Genomic DNA, 14,491 nt, shown 5'->3' with positions numbered 1-14,491 from the left:
AGTCTCCTGGCCACTGAGTGCGCAGTGTACGACCGCTAGACCGCATAGTCGGCGCTGACGATCCGTAGTTCGATGCTCGGCGTCGGCTACAGTACCTAGCTATATGGCCAGGCATGCCGCAGCAGTAACACACTGGCGAAGGGCGAACTTCAGAATGCGGGTTGAAGTATTCTGCCGAAGACATCGGTTGAGGGTAACGAGGCTCTTCCCCTTGAAAGTCGTAGGTAGCGGCGAGTCTTCGTGGACGAAAGTTGCGTGGGCGTGGATCAAAACGTTGAGGGGGCGAATCATTGCGTGGTGGTTCGGTCGTAATGTAATGCGGTTCGTCTCTGGAGCCGTAAAGATCCGCGACGTTCACCGAGTGGTTCCAAGTAGCCGAAGGGGGTTCCCAAAGAGTGTCTCGGGAAACGGAGGAGCTGTAACGTGGCGCCGCACAACGTGCCTGTTCGTCATGTCGCTGTAGCTCCTCGCGGACTATCTGGCGGATGGCGGACGATAGGTCTGGGAGCGGAGGACTCGTGTCAACACTTGCTACAGTTGTTACATTGGCCAGCCGTCCAAACTTTGGTGTAATTCGGCGAGTCTTCAGCGCCTCGAACGTACGGCAGTGCCGTATCAGTTCTGATACAGTGTGCAAGTTCTCTTTACCAATGAGGAAGTTGTACACGTCTTCCGCTATTCCTTTTACCACGTGTCCCACTTTATCTTCCTCTGTCATGTGAGGGTTCACGGTTCGGCACAGCTTCAAAATTTCTTCGATATAGGTAGTGCAAGTCTCGCCGGGTACCTGAGCTCTCTGGGCTAATGTGAGTTCCGCACGTTTCCTCTTTGCGTCCGAGTCACCGAAACACTTTTTGATCTCCTCAACGAAGCGTGTCCATGTAGTTAGCATGTCCGCGTGGTTGTCATACCATACCAGCGCCGTGCCGGCCAAGAAGAAAACAACGTTCCTAAGCTGACTGGCAGCATTCCAGTTATTGTATTGGCTTACCCTTTCGTAATGGGTTAGCCACTCATCCACATCTTCCTCTGCCTTCGCCGAGAACATGCGTGGCTCTCGGTAGTGCTGGATAGGGACTGGGCTTGCCGAGGCACTGCTGGTGAGGGTATTTTGCTCTGTAGCCATGATTGAGCGCGACGGCGAAAGTCCGGCGAGGCGACGGCTTCGGCGTAGCTCTAGTGCTGGTGGTTCCGTTGTAGGTCGTGGGAGTTACCCCGCACAGCTCCACCAAATGTTACACACGAGGTGTTTAACGCAGAACCAGATGAATCTGGTTGATAGGCGCGGTTGTTGAAGAGCGGTCTCGCGGCAGCTTGGCCAACGTCGTTCTCTTCTTTCTTCTCGTTGTCTCCGCGGCAGGCGTGGTTCATGACAGCTTGTGACAATATTGACGCCTACGATATTCTGGGGCCCTAATCTATCACTTTGACTTGACTTACTAATTGCCTTTAGTGTCCCTTTAACAGATTGGTGTTGCACCCGCGGTTCGCTGTTTCACAGTTCTTTCGCGGTCTCTCTCGGAATTATACCAAACACATTAGCATGGTACCACGAAATACCATATGAGTACTACGAAATGCTTATGCATCATTCAGATAAATCTCAAAAATAATTCTGCATGATTTTTTTTTTTGCAGATTGCCAATTTGGCTCATTTAGAAAAGGTACACTGACTTTCTTAACGCATCGATTGTGCCTTTTCTGTGCACGTGAGTCGCTTTCCGGTCAGTTTATTTCGCTTTTATTTTTTGCCATGAACCTGTTTTCGCAGCACGTATACATTCTACTGAAAAATAAAACCGTCATTTTAATCTGGCGGTGGCCCAAAGCAAGTTTCGGGTGGGAAATATAGCTGTGCACGCCCTCTTTGGATGCGGTGCGAGCAGAGCTGGGATTTTGAAACATTCTATGCCTATTCCATCGCTTCTCGCGTTTAGTGTGTATACGTCAGAGCGGCGTTTCGGCCGCGTTATCAAGGGGCTTTTGTTATCAATGTGATTAGGCCGCCTTGAGAGATGGATAAGTGTGGCGTAGGAATGATAGGACAGAATATCTGCGAAGCCGCCAAACCTGCTATTGGTGCTCCTTCCGTACGATATTCAAGGTGACGCGCTGTCTCTTCAAGTTTGCGACCGGCAAAGCAGCTGCTTTCAATCCGCTTCTTTGAGGGCGATGCTTTAGGGATGCGGATGGGAGCACAGTCACGAGGCATTTTTCATTTTTTTTAATTTATCTTTGGGTTTCTTTATCAGTCGCAAAAATTGTATGCAATTAACACGTCTCTGAAACCTCGCACTTATATGTCACTTGAGGGTGCCTACAAATGCCTCATCGACAGTTTGATGATTACGAGTGTATTTCCTGTTAGATAATTATCATTCCCTATTATAATCTCAGTAACGAAAAAATTACTGATGGCTACTCCACTGTACTGGAAACAATTTCGCTAGACGTGTGTGATATTTCTTTGGTTGAACGAGGCGCGTGGGCGCCATCACTCGGGAAAGGAGGAGAGAGAACGAACTGGGCTCGCGCTTTGAATCTAACCGGTCAGCGCTGCAACCGGTGTTGCAAATATAACCTGTAAATAGTTGCTCGTCTTACTGACTCGTCCTTCGCGTAACATTGTGGTGGAGGGTGCCGTTCCCCGTCCTCGCCACGGAGCTCCGCAGCGGCCGCACCGTACTGCTTTCCGCCATGGCTCCCGATGACAACACCTCGTCTCCTTCTACTCCTGCGACCCCGACAATACGTAGGTTACGGTTACCAATCTCCGCGATCCTGGCATATTCTCCGGCCAAGATAATGTCGAAGTTGAGGACTGGCTCAACCTGTATGAGCGTGTTAGCCAAAACGACCACTGGGACCCTACCATTATGCTAGTGAATGTCCTATTCTACTTGGGCGTAACTCCTCGTGTCTGCTTCCGGACACACGAGGGCGAGATCTCTAGCTGTGATGCTTTCAAGGACAAGCTCGTCGACCTCTTTGGAAATCCCACCGGTCTGCAGCTGGCTCTTAGAAAAGAGCTTGCTACCCGAGTTCAGTCTTCTACTGAATCGTATGTCTCGGACACACAAGACGTGCTCGCTCTTTGCCGGAAAGTCGACGAGAAAATGGCTGAGGCTGACAAAGTCGGCCACGTAATCAAAGTGATCGCGGACGACGCCTCCAACTTGTTGGTCTTCAACAATGTGTCCACCATTGACGTCATTGTCAAGGAATGCCGCAGCTTTGAGCTCGCCAAAAGCCGCCGCGTCATTCGACAGTTCTCCCGTCTCCCTAACACGGCTGCGACGTCGTCTTGCGTTGATCTTACCGCTTCACCACCTTTTAATGAGCACGTCGCACGCATTGTTCGCCGCGAACTCGAGGCTACAAGTCCTGCGCCGTTCAATTCACGCCCACTTGAACCCACTATTCACCAACCAGCCCCGGCGATCTCTCTCATTGAGGCAGTTGTACGGCAAGAATTTGCAAACCAAGGTTTTCCTGCTGCCTGCTCCGTCTCCCGACCTGACGCCCTACCGGTGCCAAATGCTCCGCCTCACGGCGATCTGTATTCCCATCCCAGATACCGCAACCCTGCCGAGTGGAGAACTCCGGACGACTAGCCCATTTGCTTCCGTTGCCACCGCATCGGCCACGTCGCTCACCACTGCCGCAACTCCTGGACGTCGCCTTATGCGAGCTCCTTTTCCCCGTCTACTCGCCCATATGCCGGCCAGCGCCGTTACGAGATCTGGGGCAGTTCACATAAATGTGCTCGAGTTGCTAAGCTGGCGAAGCTTCTTGCAAGATATAATATGGAATTCTTGAACGATGGCAGCATAGCATACCTGAAAAATACGAAGACTGTTAGCTGCATTGACGTCACATTTGCATCAAGTCAAGTTGCCGCTACGCGCAGATGGTGTACAGATTTCGAGACTCGAGGTAGTGATCACTACCCCATCCTAATGTTTGCCCTTCATTTTGGGACGTCGCTCAAAAAAGTGGTACTGAAGTTGGTACACTGGGAAGCTTACACAGGCAGCCATAGACGAAGGGATCACAGGCTCGACTACGAATGCAGAATTGATACCGACAATAGATCATTGCCTCAAATTTCCCTCACTTCAAAACCTGTCCAACCATATCACCCTGCCCAGCTTCATTTGTAGTCTTCCCGTGATCGCCTAATGCAACGCGTCCCACTGACCTTCGGTTGCCATCAAGTCCTGATTGTACCCCTTATTTCGAGCATGGATGGATGGAAACAACTTTATTTTAAATCCTGAAAAGTTTGACGACCCGGGCTTAGGTCTCCCATGAGTGGACTTCGAGGCCTGGCTTCGTCGCCGCCTCTCAGGCATGCTGGACAGCCCACTCTTACGTCTTGAGGTTGGAGCTGCGCAGAGCAGCGGCCCACTTCGACACAAGGGCCTGCGGAGCTACTGCCATTGTAGCTGATGTAACACGACACTCACACATGGGTGAGAGCGACGCTCGAGTTTCCTGACATAATTTGCAAAGAGCACTTGGGTATTACGCGGGGAAAATTTGCCGCAATCGCACCAGACTTGGGGATGATTGTGTCTGAAGTTGTCGCCAGACGACTGCCTGGCGACGTTTCAGTTAGTAACCGCATTTCTAAATGTAAGTCCTGGAACCATTACACTTTCTTCTCTTCGGCTTTCTTCCAGATGAAATTTGTCAGCACCAGCTCATTTTATATCTAGTTCTCTTTCATGCGCCTTTTTTCCTCAACTACAACCTCGTCGTTGGCTTGGAAAGATTCTGCTGTTAGTTTTCGGACGTAATTTAATGCCGCGTCCGCTTCCACTTTGTTTCCACCTTCGTCTAAAATGTCTTGTATTGTTCCAGACTTCCTGCCTAATAATATTATGTGGTTACAATGTATTCTAGGTGTGGCCTTTTTTTTCTCACGTATTTCTGACAACCAACGTTTGCTTTTACCTTTTATCTTTGTTTTCACCAGTATTTGAACCATAGATTTTTTTCTCCTGTTATATTTCTCATTTTCTTTCTACTTCATTCTGCGGCAACTGCGCTTTATTTTTTTTGCCTGCCTGTGCTGTCGGGATGCTTTCTGTCGTTCGGCTATCGCTTCTTGTATCTCCGTGTTCCACCAGCTTTTCTGTTTCTTTTTCCTTTCCAACGAACACGTTGCTTCTCTTTCTGTTTTTCCGTCGTTATTACACTTAGAAGCTCACTATATTCCCACTCTTTGCTTGGCCATTTTCCAAGCTCTTCCTCGACTCTTGTGTAGTTATTAATTTCTTTTGTGTTCAAATTTAGACAGGCCATTTGGCACTCCTTGCTCTCTTCCGCAAATGCATATCCCATATTCAAATGATGCGTTTATGGTCGCTCCCCATGCTGCTATACCCTTCCTCGTCAATGACTAGTTCTTTCAACTTATCAGGAATTCCTTCTGTCATCAGACAGTAATCAATGGTTGACTGCCGGTTTCCCACTTCCCACGTGATGTGCCATTCACACTTACGCCCTGTATTCACAGTGACGAGGTTATATTGCTCACAATGATCTAGCATCGACTTCCCGTTGTAGTCGGTATAGCCATCTAGGTGCTGTATTTTGGCATTCATGTCACCTAATTGAATAATTTCGGCATCATTCCCGATACACTTAATATCAGCACTTATGCATTCCACTATCTCTTGATCCTTTTCTCAGCAATTAATATCGGTCCACAAATACGTTACGCCCAGCCAAATTTTCTGTTCATTCATTGTACCAGATAACCAAGGATGCTCGTGACATTTTCAATTTACTGTTTTCATTTGGCTCCCTGATGAATCAGCATTGCGACTCCTCCTCCCGTTCTTTGCAATTTAGTTCTGTTGTATCCTTCCGGGACATAATTGACATTCACTGTCGGCTCTTGTGAGTCTCTAAGGTGCGTTTCTGTATAACCGCGCACACCTCTATTTGTTCTGTATTTAACTGCTCGTCAATCTCTACCCACATTTCTATTGGATATCAGCCACAAGGCAGTGGCTGGCAGCGCCACCCCTCGACAGAAGTAGCCACTGTGGTTCACTCACAGTCGACAGCGTTTCGTGACAAAAGTAGCGTCATTTTCACTCGAGTGGCGGCACTGCGCTCGACTCGGGGAGTGGAGGGAAAGCTCCATGTCATCGAGAATCACATGAGAATACGAGGGTAAGCATCTCGAGAATTATCGTGCAGTGTCCACGAAGAGCAGTGATCACTGCTGTAAAGTGGTGGTGCAGCCATCTACTTCCTCGCATCGAGGTGAAGGGCTGAGGGGAGGAATGCTCGTGAATGTATGGGATGGTCTTGTTGCCTTGCTGTGTTATCACTGCGTCCACGCCTTCGGCTCCATCTTCATGAGCAATTGTGCGCTAGCGTACCAAGCCACATCTATTAGCGCATCGACGCTCTTGTACTTCCTGTATAAGGGTCAGCATGTTTTCTCGATCCAAATTGCAATTCGCTGCGCATGGCAACATTTCTGCCCCCTTCAACGTTGCTTCCACGCCTCCGGTTCTTCTGTACCAACTGCAGGTTTTGTGACCGTTCTGGTTCCATTAGAGGATGCGCCGGCACTCGGTGCATAATCCTCTGGGGGGCTACGGGTCACCTTGGTTTTCACTACCTCACGGAGAACCCATCGTGCTAGTCCGCAGTCAGCAAACGCAAAGGAGGGGAGGAGTCGGGGAGAGAAGGTGGACAGAAATCGTATGCCTTACTGTAAAATTGGTACTGAAGTGAATTAAGCCATCTCTCGAGCCGATACTGCCACATGGGCAACATGGATAGTCTTAGTCGGGGCACTTCGTAAGCCGTTATTACCCCTGCCCCGATGTGATACATGATGAAAGACACCAGACAGCACACGTAAAGTGGGGGAAGCGGCAAACAGTGCTTCGTTTTACAAATTATGCGCTTGCTTTTACTTACGTGCGCACGTTTCCAGGCAGCTCGCAAGACGTATAAAAACAGTAATAGCTGTGTCGCATGGGCTCCAGCGAATCAGTTTACATTTTTTCTTACTGGGGTCATACATGTACCGCTTTTCATCCGGGTGCCCATAACATCCGCCGCTTTGTAAATCCTGATATGGATCTCCGCAGAATGGTGACACTAGAAAGACGAAATTAGATCGAAGCATGTGCTTAACACTAGCAACTTCACAACGCGTCAGAAACCCATCCTAGTATTAAAAGTGAGTAGTGAAATCTGGAAAACGCAGCTTTACGATAATACTGACACCGACTCTAGTTAATTGTTCACTATATGCCACAGGCAATGCCAATGGAACCTGAAATTGTGCGAAATCATCAGCATCAGTGATATAGGAAGGTTGCCTTTCCGCGAGAGAACAACCTCTGGTTATTCACTGTTCACTATAGAGAGAACGATTCGCCGAGAAATCATGTCATGCCTTCACCGCTGATCACAACGCTACTCTCACAAACCATGATGTGCCACTGAAGATATATAGGTTGTCTAGCGGAAAAATTTACATACTTCCTGACGACATTTTCGTAACTCCTCCTTTCTATTGGTCGACTTCCGGATTCATCTATCAACTATTATTGGGGGTTGAATTAATTAAAACTCCTTACCTACTTTCTTGGCAATTTCAAGAATTATACCAGAATTAGAAATGCCCCTGCTTCCAAAGGTCGATCATTTTGTAGGGGGTATTCATTCCTAGCATTGTTTTCGAGAAAGACCACAACGCCATGCTTGTGTATGTTTTCTTACCTACATGATCAACGTTCACTGCAGCTTATACGTTATCAGAAGCAATAAAGAATGCCCTTCATAACAACCAACTTGTAGACATATTTCGCGATTTATAAACGTTTTGATACTCTCAATTCTATTCTACTTGATAAGTTAATCAGTTATGGGTTTCGCAGCAAACCTACTTGAACTTCTTCGTAGTTATATTAGCACACGCAAAAAAGTGGTTGCCATAAACCTGATAACCTCATCCCCTCAGTGTATTCGAGCACGAGTGCCCCGGGGATCTATATTTGGCTCTTTCCCATAAGTACAATTCATGTCAATGACTTGCCCCATATATTTATGCTTTCAAATTTACTGTAGTATGCCGATGACAGTTTTATTACTCACAGAAAAGAACATCGAGGATATAGAAGAAAAAGCACACTTAGTACTTGCGAAGATGCCTGATTGTTTTATTGCGAATGAATGGCCCATTAACACGCATAAAGACTTGACGTGAACGAGCAACACCATTATTTTCTCATTTATCAATGTCCACTTGAGCGCTCTGAACCATATGTTTGTCTCCATTTTTTTTTCTTAACAGCCATTTAGATTGGCAATGCTATAAGGCAACTTTTTGCTCTGAAATAGCATCTGGTCATTTCTCTATTTTATACGGACGGGAACATTTTACTGTGAACAATAATAAAATATCGTGTTTTATTTCTGTTCATTGTAAGCTTCTATATTTCATTCAGTCTGCCTTCGGGAAGCATTATGACGACATACCTTTAACCGTAAAAGGGCACCACAACATTGATACGTCACGCTTTACCACTTTTTCTACTGGTTATGCTACACGTCATCGACACTCACAGACAATCACACCGTTAACTACTAAAAAGAATTGCTTCAAATTTTCCTTTTTTTCCTAGAACTATTGTTGAATGGAATAATCTTACTGATGACGTTGTAGCCCAAAGCTCACTGTCATTATTTAAGTCGCATCTATGTTTATGTAGCGAGTGATTTACTTCGTGTGGTTCAGTAACTGCTTGCCTTTGCACATCGCGATGTGACCTATGTTATGCACCGCTGTATTTTATACTTAGATTTTTCAATTTCACTTTGTATGCACTCTGCTAAGGTCCTGGAAACATGACCGCAGCATAAATAAATAAATAAATAAATAAATAAATAAATAAATAAACAAATAAATAAATAACATATGCGAATAAATCTCAAGCAAGCTTACGGCTATTTATTTAAGAGCTCTTCATCACTTTCATCATGCAAGTTTTTATGTATTGTTACGCGAAGGACGAATCAGTAAGACCAGGAACTATTCACAGGTTATATTTACAACAGCCGTTGGAGCGCTGACGGGTTAGATTCACAGCGCGAGCCCAGTTCGTTCTTCCTCCTCTTTTTTCGAGTGATGGCGCCCACATGCCTCGTTCAAACAATCAAATATCACACGCCTGTAGCATAATCCCCCGGCGGTAGAAGCGGCGTTCCGGAGCGTTTCAATGTCACCACTGGGAGGGTGATACTGCTTCAGTCGTGTAACGTGCACTATATCACTGGAATCGGAAGCAGATGGGGCGTCAGGGGGAGATCTCGTAGGTCACGGGAGTCACTGCACGAAGCACTCGGTATGGGCCTGTGTAACGAGTCAGCAGGTTTTCTGAAAGGCCGACCGGACGCGAGGGAGACCATAGAAGCACCAAAGAACCAGGCGGGAAACGCAGTTCTCGATGTCGCCGGTCGTACAAACGCCTTTTATTCTCTTGGGATTTCAGAAGGCGGTCACGGGCAATTGCCCCTGCGTGGGGACAGCGGGCGATGGCGTCAAGTGCATATTCACTGGTCGGTGCCGCGTCAACACAGATGGTTGTGTGGAGCCGCAGTGATGGTTCTCGGCCGAACAGAAGGAAAAATTGGGAATAACCGGCTGTGTCGTGGCGCGAGGAATTATAAGCAAATGTGACAAACGCGAGGTCCCAGTCAGTGTGGTCGGAAGAGACATATTTCGCGAGCATGTCTGTGAGAGTGCGATTGAGACGCTCCGCGAGGCCATTTGTTTGCGGATGGTACGACGTGAATAGCTTGTGCCTAGTGGCACAGGACTGCAGGATGTCCGCGATAACTTTTGATAGGAATATCCGGCCATGGTCTGTGAGAAGTTTGTAATAAAATCACGTCACGTAGAAGAAACTCGGCGACATCTGTGGCGCAGCTTGTAGGAAGCGCTCGGGTTATGGCGTAACGCGTGGCGTAATCCGTGGCTACAGCGATCCACCTGCTTCCAGAAGTAGAAATAGGAAAAGGGCCCAGTAAGACCAAACCAACCCGAAAGAATGGTTCCGCGGGATTGTCGAGTGGTTGGAGGTACCCAGCAGAAAGCGTCGATTGTGTCTTACGTCGCTGGCATATCTCACACGCAGCTACGTGTCTTCGAACCGAGAGAACAAGCACTGGCCAAAAGAAGCGTTGGCCGAGCGTGGCCGTAGGTACGTGACACACCCAGGTGACCGACAGTGGGCAGGTCGTGAAGTTCGTCGAGAACAGCCGAGCGAAGGTGTTTAAGGATTACAAGGAGTATGCAGGGCCATCGGGGTGAACGTTGTGGCGGTAGAGTACGCCATCTTGAAGTGCGAATAAGCGAAGGGAACTGTCGGCAAGTGACGATTCCAGGCGGTCAACGATGACACGAAAGGACGGGTCACGGCGCTGCTCGTCGGCAACATGGAGCAGTGGAAAAATAGTAAGAACAAAGGCGTCGGTGTCAGTACCAGACGTAGAGGTTGCGTCTTCGATTGGGTAGTGAGAGAGCCAATCTGCGTCCTGGTGGTGGCGTCCCGAGTTGTAAGTCAATGTGTAGGGTAGAGGCCATCTCGACGAGGGCTCAAAAATGCCTCTTGTGAGCATCTTGTTTACTTCCTGCTGAATAACATGCCGCTCTGCCGTGGACACGTAATACGGTCGGCGGTGAATAGGAACAGCATCACCAGTATTTATCCGATGCTTAACAAGGGACGTCTGACCAAGTGGTCGATTTTCAGTGTCAAATATGTCACGAAAGGAAAGCAAAAGGCGATATAGGGCGGCTGCTTGGTCAGGTGCAAGGTCCGGAACGACCATGGGACGTAATGGGTGGTGAAGGTTCAAGGCATCCTGCGGGTAATCAGGAGGATCCGGAGACGGGTCGGCTGCAAAAGCAGTGACGTGGTCGTCTGTCAGTGACCGGAGCGTGGCCACCGCTATGCCTTCACGTAACACTTGCTTCGTCAAGCCAAAATTGATAACGGGGAGGCACATCCGATTGGCGGCACGGGTTACGACGGAGTGTGGCACAGAGATGTCGCGCGCCAGGAAGACATCACGAATAGGTGCGACGACATAGTCGCCATCAGGCATGGATGCTGTTGAGGCATATTCGACGAAAGTTAGGGCTTTTGGAGGTAAGCGAACAAACGATGTAGTGCAGAGGGTGTTCGGTTGTTCGGTGCGAACGTCTGATAGAGGAGGAAGCTCGAGGCACAGCGTACGGGTGGAACAATCGATGAGAGCAGAATGCGTCGTCAGACAGTCGAGCCCGAACATTCGGTCATGAGGGCAACTGGTCAGCACGTTGAACAGGACTGGAACTTGGCGGCCAGCAATTCCTATGCCAGTAGTGCACATACCCTTGACGGCAACAGTGGCGCCATTGTCTACGCGTACGGCTCGAGTGATGGCAGGCGTAAGAACTTTTTTGAGGCGACGACATAGGTTAAGGCTCATTATGGATGCTTGGGCTCCAGTATCAATTAATGCCGTCAACGGAACACCATCTACGTCTACTTCAATTAGGTTCGTGTTGGTGAGGAGCGTCCACAAAGGATTTGGACAGGACGAACGTGATGCATCCAAAAGCTGCACCCAAAAGCTGCATGTCCTAGTTTTCCGTCCGTTGGTTTGGCGAGCAAAAGCGGCGAGGTTGGGGGGGGGGGGGGAAGGTGACCGGGACCGACGGCGTTGAGGCGACGGTTACCGTACAGAGGAGCGGATGTCAGGGGCATCAGAATTAGGGTACAGACGGCGAGGTGAATAACGGCGAGTGTCGGCGTATGGGTGAGGAGCAGGGAATGAGCTCCAGTACGGCGGTATCCAGGTGGTGTGGCAGTGGCGGGATGCGTGACCAACAGGGTGGCAGCGAAGCAGATCGGTTTGTCGTCTGAGGTTCACTATTTAACAGGATTGCGTGGTCTGGGAGCGAAATACTGGTCATTACAGGTTGTGGACATTGGAATAGGTGCCGAATCAGGGCGGGAGAGCGAGCAGGCCGTAGGGATGCCAAGGTTTGCAATTTCTTGCCGCACAATTGCTCGAATAACGGAAATAGTGGGGGCCGCTTGGTCGCTTCGGAGCTCCGTGGCGAGGATGGGGAACGTTCCTCCTCCACCACAATGTTACGCGAAGGATGAGTCAGTAAGACGAGCAACTATTTACAGGTTATAGTATTTTGTTCATAAGTGTCCCTTTGTTACCGATTTTGCAAATGGCGCTACTGCTAGCAATTGCCTATGACGCCATATAGTGTGTACGCAAATTCGCATCCATTTGGGGAATTTTCCAAATCAAGATATGAAAAGCATTCACCGAGGGTTACGATACTCCCTAATGGGAAACTTGAGCGCAGCTCTACACCTGTTTTCACTTTGTGATATACTGGCCGGCGCGGACAATATGTCTCGAGCAGTACGCTGCAAACGGAATGAAGTTTGGCGCGACTGCCTCGCTAATCTGGAGATCGCGAGTGTCAGCGCGTGGGTGACGCGTGGGCGTGATTCAATACAGCCGCCGCCGACAGAGCTCCCGGACGATGCGCGCTACTCTGGCGCCGTCTCGTGGCAAACCTCGCCGCACCAGTTTCCATCCCGCCCTTTTGTCCCACCGGCCTCTTCCGGATACCGCCTCGGTTCCACTGCACCCTCCATCTCGCTTTCCCTTTCGCGTCTTTCATCCCTCGCTGCCTTGCGCGTTCGCTCGGTCACGCCGGCGCTCGTGCTCTAGAAATCGCATGAGTATGACAGAATGATTTTTCTAATTACCGTTTTCTAAAACGACCTTTTTCCACAGCGCACAAAATTTAGGTTGAAAACAATAAGGTTGACTTGGACGTTCACCCTGTCCGGATTGCTCATGGTAATAGACTTTTCTGTTATCTTCCCTTGGGGCGATGGAAGGGGGCATGCACAAATGTTTTAATTGGACGCCTAAGCACTCGCCATGTACCCAAATTGCTTCCGAAAAATCAGTCTTTAAGAAACTATTCGTGTTTTACGGTCATAGCAGCGCCATCCTTATTTTGTCATGTGCACAGTTCTGTGTAATTAGGATACGCCGAATTCCTAACAATTACGGTTCTTTATGTCAAACAGTTACGTTTCTGATATCGCCACTCCAAAATATAAGCTTTATCACAAAATAATCACATTTCAATGCTGTCGAAGCGATTGTGAGCTTAAGTTAGTGGAGTTCTACTGAACGCAGAAGGCCGCTTTGTATAAAATTGCGATGACGACCTACAACGTACAAATGACGAAAAATGTTGGGAAGTACCAGCTGTTCTTGTGCGAAACCTCGAAACAAGCAATTGTCTTAAATCTTGACGTGGTAACTTCGCTGCGTGCGTCACATGCCTGCCTTTAGTAGGTATGTTATCCAAAGATCCCCTTTCATCAATGATAAAGCAAACTCAATAAGACGAATGCAAGTTTAAAATATAGTTCACGCTCCTATTTTCGACTATTGTGTAAAGTTTCGAATACCTTCTTTGAATATGCTTTCTGTACCCTGAATGTCGCAAAAGTATAGTCTCTTGTGCGATGTTTAGCCTTCATACCGCACATGGGACGATAGCAGCAGTTTGCCCTGCCTTTCGTCGGTTGGCGTTGTTAAACCTTCAAAACGATCCAGAACCAAATAGCCCACCAACCAGACACAACATGGGATAATGTTGTAAAAATGCCTTATGCGAACATTGCTCCATGTGGAAAACTAATTATACTAAGCTCACAGATAATGCTTCAGAATTTCATGGAAAACTTACACCTGTGTGCAGCATATGCGCGCTCCAAATACTGTGAAATTTCGCCCCGCCAACGAGCCGGCCGAGAATCGACTTCGGTCGACTTCTTCAAAGCACTGCCGCAGCACATATGCCGCTGCGACTATGCTGCGACCCGCCCTATCACATCATAGGGGAAATGAGCGCTGTGCCTTCATGGGAATGACTGTATGTGGGTGCGCGAGGCCTGTGTTGGCTGGTGCTGTACGAGTGTACAAATAATACTATCAAATAATGCATTCCGAAAATAAAACTTTCATAAAAGCTTTTCGTTCACCCATATTACGGTATGGTGCCCAAATGTAAGCAGTATTATTTTTCAGAAGGCATGTATTTATTCATTTTATACAAAACAACTCTCTTACCTTGAAGGTATACTCTCCACTACACTTAACATATTTGTCCAATCTGCGATTCCATTGCTCAAAATATGTTCAAACTCGTCTATTTTGATGGCCTAATAACACCTCTTTCGTTTGTTCCCTCACCTCTCCCACGTTGTGAATTCGCAGTTCTTTAATGTCACTCTTCATCCGACGAAAAAGAAAAGTCGGAGGGAGCGAGGTCATGTGCCCGCACCCCTTGCTGACCAGACCTCTCTCAGTGCGACTTTTCTTTTGTTTCCTCAAATGAAGAATGACATT

At 48.1% G+C, this 14,491-nt stretch overlaps 1 long non-coding RNA gene across 1 annotated transcript in view; it reads right to left on the bottom strand.

Moving 5' to 3' along the window:
- The window catches only part of LOC142587248 (uncharacterized), a 39,814-nt gene that overhangs the window by 12,480 nt on the left and 12,843 nt on the right, over positions 1-14,491 (bottom strand). The window contains exon 3 of the long non-coding RNA XR_012829412.1: positions 6,953-7,135. This is a non-coding gene — a long non-coding RNA (uncharacterized LOC142587248). The remainder of the gene's footprint in view (positions 1-6,952; positions 7,136-14,491) is intronic.

This window comes from Dermacentor variabilis, chromosome 7, assembly GCF_050947875.1.
Source record: "Dermacentor variabilis isolate Ectoservices chromosome 7, ASM5094787v1, whole genome shotgun sequence".
Classification (NCBI taxonomy): Eukaryota; Metazoa; Arthropoda; class Arachnida; order Ixodida; family Ixodidae; genus Dermacentor; species Dermacentor variabilis.
The sequence above is the reverse complement of the archived record's forward strand: the minus strand, read 5'-3'. Positions and strand labels throughout refer to the sequence as shown.